A 7,473-nucleotide genomic window follows, 5' to 3' on the forward strand; every position below is an offset into this window, starting at 1 on the left:
GTCCGCCGCCGCCCGAATGCCAAAGCAAAGTCTCACCGTTTAAATGGGAAATTGAAATTAAGCGGGTGCTGGAAGAGCCCAGCAACATCGGTGCAGAGCAAGTTAAAAAAAAAGGACCTCACCTTGAACTTTGTCAGAACTGGCACTGAAACAGAAAGCAAAAAAAAAGGGTTCGGGGACAGAAAGTGATGGAAACACTCAGCAGGTCATCCAAGCGTACACACAGAAATAGTCCCAATAAGCCTGTGACTGGTGGTGTTCCACAGAGATTGGTTCTGGGTCCTCCTTTGTGTGTCATTTAAATAAATAATTTGGGTGAATTTAGAACATCGAACAATACAGCACAGAATAGGCCCTTCGGCCCACGATGTTGTGCCGAACATTTGTCCTAGCTTAAGCACCCATCCATGTATCTATCCAATTGCCTGCTTAAAGGTCACCAATGATTCTGACTCTGCCACTCCCAAAGGCAGCGCATTTCATGCCCCCACCACTCTCTGGGTAAAGAATCTAGCCCTGACATCCCCCCTACACCTTCCACCCTTCACCTTAAATTTATGTCCCCTTGTAACACTCTGAGAATATAGAAGGCGTGGTTAGTAAGTTTGCAGATGACATCGAAACTGGTGACATTGTAGACAGTGAAGATTGTTTTCTAAGGTTACAAAGGGATCCTGAACAAATGGGTGAATGGGCTGAAAAATGGCAAATGGAGTTCAATCTGGATAAGTGGAGGTGTTACATTTTGGTATAAGGGTAGGGCTTATACAATTAGTGGCAGGGCCTTGAGTAGTGTTGTAGAACAGAGAAATCTAGGGATGGAGGTACAGTACACACTTCTTTAAAGTTTGGGCCTCATATAGTAGACAGGACAGTTAAAAAGACGTTTGCCATACACCTTCATTGCTCAGTCCTTTGAGTATAAGAGTTGGGATGTTATGCTGAGGTTGTACAGGACATTGGTGAGGCCTCATCTGGAATACTGTGTCCTATTCTGGTCACCCAGTTATATAACCAATATGATAAAGCTAGAGAGGGTTCAGAAGAGAATTACCAGGATGGCAGGTGAGAAGGTATATGGAAGATTTGAGTTATAAAGAAAGGCTGGATAGGCTGGGACTTTTTTTCACTGGAGCATAGGAAGTTGAGAGATGACGTGATAGAAGTTTATAAAATAATGAGAGGTGTAGATAGAGTTGATGGTAGTTGTCTTTTCCCTAGGATGGGGGATTCTGAGACTAGGGGGCACACTTTAAAGGTGAGAGATTTAAAAACGACATGATGGGCAATACAGCAGGTGGTATACATGCGGCAGATGCAGTTGAATTTAGATAAATGCGAGGTGCTGCATTTTTGGGAAAGCAAATCGTGGCAGGACTTATACACTTTGTGAGCTGAAAAATGTGTTGCTGGAAAAGCACAGCAGGTCAGGCAGCATCCAAGGAGCAGGAGAATCAACGTTTCGGGCGTAAACCCTTCTTCAGGATTCCTGAAGAAGAGCTTATGCCCGAAACGCCGATTTTCCTGCTCCTTGGATGCTGTGCTTTTCCAGCAACACATTTTTCAGCTCTGATCTCCAGCATCTGCAGTCCTCACTTTCTCCTTATACACTTAATGTAAAGGTTCTCAGGGGTGTTGCTGAACAAAGAGACCTTGGAATGCAGATTCATAACTATTTGAAAGTAGAGTCACATGTAGATAGGATAGCGAAGAAGGCATTTAGTATGCTTTCCTTTATTGGTCAGAGTATTGAGTACATGAGTTAGGAGGTCATGTTGAGGCTGTAGTGGACATTGGTTTCAGCCACTGTTGGAATATTGCATGCAATTCTGGTCTCCTTCCTATCGGAAGGATGTTGTGAAACTTGAAAGGGTTCAGAAACGATTTACAAGTATGTTGCCAGGGCTGGAGGTTTTGAGCTATAAGGAGAGGTTGAATAGGTTCGGGCTGTTTTCCCTGGAGCGTCAGAGGCTGAGGGGTGACTTTGTAGAGGTTTATAAAATCATGAGGGGCATGGATAGGGTAACCATGGGGTGTGGAAGTTCAGCACCTGAGAGCATAGGTTTAGGGTGAGAGGGGAAAGATATAAAAGAGATCTAAGGGGCAACTTGTTTTACGCAGAGAGTGGTGCATGTGTGGAATGGGCTGCTAGAGGAAGTGGTGGAGGCTGATACAATTGCAACATTTAAAAGGCATCTGGATGGTTATATGAATAGGAAGGGTTTGGAGGGATATGGGCTGGGTGCTAGCAGGTGGGACTAGTTTGGTTTGGGATAGCTGGTCGGCATGGATGGGTTGGACCGAAGGGTCTGTTTCTGTGTTGTACCATTACTGTACATCTCTATGACTCTTAAGTAGCGGATGTGATTGCAATTACAATGTTTAAAAGACATTTGGATGGATATATGAATGGGAGAGATTTGGAGGGATATGGGCCGGAATCAGGCAAGTGGGGTTAGTTTAGTTTTGGATGATGCTCGGCATAGACTGTTTGGATTGAAGGGTCTGTTTCTAAGCTGTATGATTCTATTTGAAGGGGTGGGGTCAGGGGTAGTTGCTTTCGCAGGAAATGTTATATTTCTCGCATATAACCGTCTGATTTCTGGGTCCTCTGTACCAGATTTCCTGGAAATTCTGTTTTCCAATTTAATGTTTCAATGGCAAGTGTTTAATTTCGCTAAAGCGGTGACTATTTTTTTTCCATGCATTTGCATCTCATTATTAATTAACCTTACCTTATTCTCTGCTCCTATTTCTTTGCGGCTTGCGATTTTCCTCTCTTCTCCCAAAAAGCAAGACAGCAACAATTCCTGTTGTAAAAGTCAGAGCAGTAACTTGGTGAGTGCAGCTCGCCACATGCTTCTCCGGGTCTTCATTTTATTGTTTCTTCACAAACATGTTCTTGATTGCATCATGTGCAGCATTCTTCTCCATCTTTCTTCACCAAAGTCAGAATCAGCATACCACCAGCAACATGGCTGGGCTTTAATCATTTCAAAGTCTACTTCAGCTCTTCGGGACTTCATTTTCGAGCTCAGGAATATCTTCAACATGCATGCCTTTGCCAGGTCACTGTACGTACAGGGACATTCAGCCATCTAACACATACACAAGATGCATTTTATAGAATAAAAATGAAAGAACTGTAGATATTGGAAATTTGAAACAAAAACAGAAATTGCTGAAAAATCTCAGCAGGTCTGGCAACATCTGTGGAGAGAAATCAGAGCTAATGTTTCGGCACCGGTGACCCTTCTACAGAACTGCTGCCAGATCTGCTAAGATTTTCCAACAATTTCTAATTTCGTTATGCGATTTATGGATCTTAGCTTAATTTCTTTAGTGCTTACTTGATGGCTGCTAGTCACTGAGAACTGTATACCTTTTTTGACCCAGAGTGCAGGAAGGTTTAGTAGTTACAACCTCTGTTGGTCCACCGGATAGAAGATGGCCTTCCACTGGAAAACCCACCCACCAACATTTCCAGGGTCCTCTTTGAAAAGTAGGGTGTCAATTTCTGTTCCAAAGATATAAAGACCAAAACATTTTTGTTTTCCTGTATTTTTGATTGTGGACTCAAATGGGAAAAGGACTTTTCAAAACCAATGATCATGGAAGGGTTGCTGTACTTCTTAAAAGCAAACTGCTGGTATTTATTGTAAGTGCTGTTTACAAGATTTGTTCAGCCACTGGCAGAAGTTTAGATGCAGATGCAGTGGCATCAGGGAGTGTGTACAAAATGTGATTGAGCTGGCAATAAGTAGCTGATAGATCTATGCAGTGAAGGCCAGTTATTGATGGCAAAGGCTCTGTTAGCAATTATGTGTTTGGCCCCCAGATAGATGAAAAGCTTGTGGGTGTGAATGAGATAGCCAGAAGCTGTCAGTTCTCTGAAAGGGGAGATAGTGTTCTTTTCTGTGCTCTGAAGAACACTTAAAGCCTGAAGAAATCCATTTATTATCCCTCACCAGTTGCTATAATCTGAAACCGATAAATAAGAGACTTTATAGGTTGTGAACCAGTCACTCTGTATCCCCTGTAAGCCAATAAAATGACCTGAAGAGACAGATTAGGGAGCAGCAGGTTCTGGCCAGCCAAAAGGATCATCTCAGCAAACCCTGTGAACAGGAATCATTGAATTGCCTTTCCAATTTTTCCCTCCCATAATGTCAATTGGTTTTGTGCCTGTCTGCACATGTGTAAGGGATGTTTGAAAAGAGTTAGTTTTAATCAGTCAAAATATATTTTGACCATTCATCTTTATTTATCTATAACTAAAATCTGTTTATTTGTCATAAATAGTAATTCAGAAGTAAAATACAGGAACGTGGTCCACGCTTATGGTTAACCTGGGTTGAAAAGAAAAGTAAATTGGAGAAGTTTGCGTATTTGACAGCTTTAACTTTTGTGTTGACTCCAGGAAAGCAGAGCTTAGTTTGTTGTGTGCTGCCCCATTGAGGCTTGACAAAGTTTGGAGCTTGTCTGAAATCACTTTGAAACAAAGACAACATGTGATTTGGGAATGGTATTAGTAAATGAAACCAAGGAAGGAAACTGCAGGCTTTGTCCTGCACTTAAGAAAAGGCACTAGAAATAGCAAAAGATTTCCTGCAGGTGACAGGGTTGTCCATAACATTTCTTAAGCGAACTTTCAAAACTCAGGTTGACTGAATTGAGGGTAATTTGGATAAAATATTGCCTGACAAATGAGAAAGTTAGTATTATGGAGGACAAAAGAAAATGCTGCGGATACTAGGAATCTGAAACAAACATAGAAAATTCTGAAGAAACTCAGCAGCTATGCCAGTATCTGTGGAAAGAGAAAAAGTGTTAATGTTTTGAATCCAGTATGATGTCTTCAGAATTGAATAGGATTGGAATTTCTTTTTAAATATGCATTTAAAAGTGATGGAGGAGGAGCAAGGGGAACAGGTGATGTGGCAGCCTAGTGCAAAAGACAAATGGGTTGTTAATTGTATTGAAAGAGAAATAGAAATATAAAATTTGTGTAAATTAAGGGAGGAAATGAATTCTCCTTCTTGAGATATATTTGAGGCACTGGCAAGGCACTTGGGTTTGGAGGAAATACAAGTTGGGTACCAGTGATGAATAACTGCACTAAAAACACATCTACTTTGCAATTCAGCACCTAAATATGGCATTTGAATACAGGAAACACTTCACACTTAACTTTTCAGGATGTTATGTACTCCCAAGAAAGCTTCTATTTCCTTCATGAAAGCTCAATCCCGACTGCTTTTTATGGGCTTCCAAAACACTATGCCACCAATAATAAATTGTGTGCAAGAGGAAACTTGAGTTAAAGTGGTCAACCATACCATAGTGGTATGAGGGGAGGAAGTGGGCTCCGCATCCTGACTACTCAGTAAAGGCAGGAGAAATGGAGTGGTTTTGGAATTGTTGATAAAAATTTGATTTCCTCCAGAATCAAAACACGTGTTCACAGCAGAATGAAAATTCAGTCCCTGATATTTTATTGTAATATGACTTCACTGTTTTCAACATTTGTGGATTTATATGTTAGCAATCCATACTCTTTAATTATTTCTTATCAAGTCCTCTTCGCCATATGCACACACTGCCCACATTCACCTTTTCTCCTCTCTGCTGACTGCAGTGCTAGTGTCTGGTTCACTGAATATTTGCAGATCCTTGTACTTCATCCAAATCTCATTTCCTCACTATGAGAGAGTGAGCAGTTTTAGAAATTAGAACAAACTAGGTATATTGGTCCTTTTTTCTGAGACCAATTCCAATGACTCAGTTTCTTTATGTATCCTTCAATCGTATGTCGCTGATAATACAGGGTGACCCCCCCATCTGCGGAATCCTTTTCCGTAGTTTCAGTTACCCGTGGTTTACTGTGGCCCGAGCATATTATAGGGAACCTTCCAGAACCAGGGACTGGGGTCTGCTGGGAAGGTAAATTTCCCATGTAAATGAATGGGTTCACTCCTACCCATGGTTGTGGGCTTCCGTGGTAGGTCTTAGAACATGTCCCCCATCGGTACAGGTGTCTACTGTACATTCAAATATTGTGTAAATGTGGTGAAAGTGAGGACTGCAGATGCTGGAGATTGGAGTTGAGAGTATGGTGCTAGAAAAGCACAGCAGGTCGGGCAGCGTCCGAGGAGCAAGAGAATCAACATTTCGGGCAAAAGCCCTTCATCAGGAATGAGCTGTTTGTTTACTAGCTGCCAGTAGCCTTCAGTGTTTAATGCAAGTTCTTATTAGTTTGATGGAATGCCTGATTCTCCTTTTTATTGACTTCCTAACTTCAGTCTTATGCCCCCTGATATTTCAACTCCTTGCCAGAGGCAATAATTCACCCAGATGACTTTGGAAAATTATATTCATAACTTTGGAAACTTCAGTTCAATCACTTCAATGTCTCCTTTGACAAATAAAGCAAATACAGCTTGCTTAGCCTTTCCACAAAATTTGAAGTACTTGTTGCTATGAATCATTATAGTTGTTCAGCTTGTTGCATGAATTTTTGCAAAGAATGTTATTTTTAGTTAGTTTATGAGACAAAGGTACATTCTTTTGAGCTAAAAAGACATCTACATGAAGATAATGTGCTAAATGAAAACAAAATAAACATTCATTAGTTTCTCTGTGTAATCAAAAATAGCTTGCATCCATGTAATCAAATGTTCTTTCATCTCCATTTGTGAAAAGAGACATGAAGATGCTGGCTGGAACACAGCCTGAGAGAGAGTTTATTTTTCAAAAAACTAAATCTGTGAAGGCATTCAGATTTTGTTAAAAGGAAAATCTGTGGCTTTTAATCTGATGAAGGCCGCCTAAAGCCTAAAATGTTGAAGATCTCATCTTTTAACTCCAGCAAGGCTGATATTTGGCAGCATGTGTCCAGTTCTGGTTGTCCAGTAATAGGCAGAATATTTTTAAGCTGGAGAGGGTTCGGAAGAGATTTAGCAGAATGTTGCCGGGTATGGAAGGTCTGAGTTATAAAGAAAGGCAGGATAGGCTGGGACTTTTTTCACTGGAGCATTGGAGGCTGAGAGGTGACCTGATAGAAATTTATAAAGTCATGAGGGATATGGCTGGGTGAATGGTAGGTGTCTTTTGCGTAAGATGGTGTTTCTCAGGAATAGGGGCACATATTTAAGGTAGAGGAGAGAGATTTAAAAAAGACATGGGGGCAAATTTTTTACACAGTGATTTGCATGTGGAATGAACTTCCTGAGGAAGTGGTGAATGTGGGCACAATTACAATGTTTAAGACATTTGGATAGACACATGAATAAGAAATGTTTGGAGGGATCTGGGCCAGGAACAGGTAGGTGGGACTAGTTTAGTTTGGGATTATGTTCAGCATGGACTAGTTAGACTGAAGGGTCTGTTTCCATGTTGTATGACTCTATGATCCTATGATTTTGTAAGATAGACCTGGTATTCCAGATGTTGAAATACCACAATCAAGTGATA

The sequence above is a fragment of the Hemiscyllium ocellatum genome, chromosome 17, assembly GCF_020745735.1.
Source record: "Hemiscyllium ocellatum isolate sHemOce1 chromosome 17, sHemOce1.pat.X.cur, whole genome shotgun sequence".
Lineage (NCBI taxonomy): Eukaryota > Metazoa > Chordata > Chondrichthyes > Orectolobiformes > Hemiscylliidae > Hemiscyllium > Hemiscyllium ocellatum.